General features: G+C 31.7%; 1 pseudogene; it reads right to left on the bottom strand.

The window, feature by feature from the left end:
- Positions 1-334: 334 nt before the first annotated feature.
- Positions 335-2,897, bottom strand: LOC112529682 (annotated as a pseudogene).
- Between the last annotated feature and the right edge of the window lie 631 nt (positions 2,898-3,528).

Here is a 3,528-nt window from a genome sequence, read left to right as displayed (position 1 = left end):
AATATATATATATATATATATATATATATTTATGTGTGAATATATATATATATATATATATATATATATATATATATATATATGATTATTATATGCATGGATGTATGTATGAGTATGCATGATTCATGCATAAGGTGGAAGGGGTATGGAAGGCGGTTCTCAGGGTCGTCCTAATCTTTTTGGAGGCTCTGTTACACGTGTTACCACATACTACTATTATAGTTCATCTAAAACAAGAAAATAAACAAGACAAAATATAAAAGTTCACATCATATTAAAGTCTTGTAATATAAAACAACAAAAATGCTCAAAATGACAAAGTAACATGTGAAATTCACTTAAACAAAATCATTCTTTTGACATTCTTCGAAACAAAGTCTTCAATGAGTTCTTCATAATCAACTTTATCCAAAAAGTCATTTTCAATCGCGATCAAGGCAAGTCCATTAAGTCTATCTTGTGTCATTGTGTAGCGCAAATAGGACTTCAACAGCTTCAACTTTGAGAAACTTCTTTCGGCAGATGCTACAGTTACAGGAATAGTCAACAAAACTCTATAAGCAATAATAGCATTAGGGAAACATTCTACATTCTTCAAATACTTCAAAATATCAATAGGTCCCATATTTTGATTTGGTAAATAATCTTGAAGTAACTTCAATTCCACATACAAGTCGTTCCCATCTACATCAGATTGGTCTTGCCTCTTTAGTGCATTTCAAAATTAGTACAAGAAGACTTCAAACACGTATTATCCAAAGAACGGAGCTTATCAGAAGTAAATAAAAACCCAAAGACACTTTCATATTCTTGATATTGTTCAAACTTCTATTAAGTGAAGCAATTGCATGATCAACAACACAAAAAAAAATAATTAACTCTAAATGATTCCTCAGCAGATTGTGAAGTAACTTCAGATGTATCACTCGGATTTTCATCAAAATGTCTTTTTCTTCGAATTTCACGTCTACGAGGAAATAATGGATCGATATTCAATTCAATAGCAATTTTCTTTGCTGATTCTATGGCATCTAAAAACCCTGTTTCTCTATACCTCTCAAAAAAAGAAATCAACCCCTTAACTTGTTCAATAGCGACATCAATCAACATACTTTTTGACTGTAATTGTTTACTAACCAAATTTACCACATATAATATTTCATACCAAACCACTATTGACACTAGAAACTCAAAATCACCAAGCTCATTTTGTGCTAAAGACTTTGCTTCACTTCTAATTTTTGAATCATTATCAATTTCAGCTACTTCAAGCAAAGMTTCTCTTATATCTGATACTTGAAATCTTATAGCTTTTACACTATCAATACGACTCTCCCAACGAGTCGTTGACAACGACTTAACTGTCCATCCTTTTACATTATCTTTAAACACTTGCCATCTTTTAGTAGAGTTAGCAAATATCGTATATATACGTTGAATAATACCAAAAAAGTCTCTAGCTTTACCACAAGTGTTGGCTATATCACACAAAGTCAAATTAAGACTATGAGAAGCACAAGAAGTATGAAATGCTCTAGGATTTATATCTAATAGCTTCTTTTGTACTCCTTGATGTTTTCCCTTCATGTTTGAACCATTATCATAACCTTGTCCTCGTACATCATCTATATCTAGACCAAGACACTTTAATTCAGCTTGTAAAACATCAAACAAACATTTTCCCGTGGTATCATTTACCTCTAAAAATCCTAAAAAAGTTTCCTCGAAGCTAACAGTTTTAGAAGAGATATCTATATACCTTAGTATTAGTGACATTTGTTCTTGATGACTTATATCGGGAGTGCAGTCAAGAATAACGGAAAAATACTTTGCCTCTTTTACCTTCTTAATTATTTCAGACTTGATTCTTCTAGCAAGCAAAGCTATTAACTCATTCTGAATACTATGACCAAGATAGTGAAAATGCAAGTCATCATTTGTAATACGTTGAACATGATCTTGAATAATTGGGTCAAATTCAACCAACATTTCAATCAAGCCTAAAAATTTACCATTGCTACTTTCATACAATCTTCCATTAGATCCACGGAATGCAAGATTATGTTTTGCAAGAAATTTTACGATCGAAAAAATTCTTACCAAAACTTTCTTCCAATGACTTTTTTCTTTCTCTATTTGGTTTTGAGCAACTTTGTCTATGGTGATTCTTTTGAAGTCTTAGGCGCAAATCATACCATGTTTTCATATTCATTACGTGATCTATGCTTGTCTCATGCTCCTTAAGTCTAGTGCTAAGGTGAGACCAATCCCCAAATCCATCATTTGTTAACTGACCTTTTATATGTGTTTTTTTTTAAATTTACAACAAAAACAAAAAACTTTATCGAGCTCTACCGAATATACAAGCCAATCTCTATCACACTTTTCCCCATTCGGTAAAATTCTAGTATACCATGTGGCAGAAAATCGTTTAGAAAATTTATCTTTAGGACCCTTTTGAACAGACAAGTCTCTTTTAGGACCCTTTACAACTAACGCATCAATCATTTTAGAATCCAAAAAATCCCAATTTCTGGGATCAAATATATCAGTATTATCAAAAGCATCATTGACAATATTAGTAGCATGATCAACATTAGTATCATCAAGAACATCATTAGAAGCATTAACGTTAACATTAGTAGCATCATCAACATTANAGCATTAGCATTAACATTAGCAAAATCCACATTGAAGTCATTTTGATTGCCAACTAAATTCTCCAAATTAGGATTGTCATAACAAGCATCAACATGTTGATTATCAAGAGAAGATTGTGATTCTTTATTGACAAACTTATCAAGAGATCCTCTTTGAGACTTTATTATCTCTTCAATTCTCTTTTTCTTTTTACGTTTTTGACATCCAGAATCATACTTTCTAACCCTAGAAGACATAGTGACTAATGAGATTGAAATAAGTAAAAAGCGATAAATGAACAAAACAACCTGGCTTGAGGATTAAGGATTGAGTGATATTGATTCTTGCCTTCTTGGTTCTCCCAAGTCCCAAAGACCCAAAGCTTTTGACCACACTGCAAAAATCAAGTAAACAATATGAAAATTTGATTTCTAAAACTAAAGACAAAATCGGTAATCCAAATCAAAACTAGGAACAAAATCGGTAATCCTAACCAAAACGTAAAGCAAAATGGGTAACCCAAATCAAAACTAGGAACAAAATCGGTAATCCAAACCAAAACGTAAAGCAAAATCGGTAACCNAAATCAAAACTAGGAACAAAATCGGTAATCCAAACCAAAACGTAAAGCAAAATCGATAACCCAAATCAGAACTAGGAATAAAATCGGTAATCCAAATTCCAAACCAAAACGTAAAGCAAATGCAAATCGGTAACCATAGCATGCATAATTTCTCAAAATTTGGATAGTGGATTCCAATCATTCCATAGATATGCGGCATATACCTAATTACCTACTGTTACTTCCTTCTCAAATCAATGAATTCATGCATTAAAATATTTAATGATATGTGTGAAGAACTGAAGATTGTATTGAATTGAATATAC

The sequence above is a fragment of the Cynara cardunculus genome (genome assembly GCF_001531365.2).
Source record: "Cynara cardunculus var. scolymus isolate 2C chromosome LG 16, CcrdV1, whole genome shotgun sequence".
Taxonomy (NCBI): domain Eukaryota; kingdom Viridiplantae; phylum Streptophyta; class Magnoliopsida; order Asterales; family Asteraceae; genus Cynara; species Cynara cardunculus.
The sequence above is the reverse complement of the archived record's forward strand: the minus strand, read 5'-3'. Positions and strand labels throughout refer to the sequence as shown.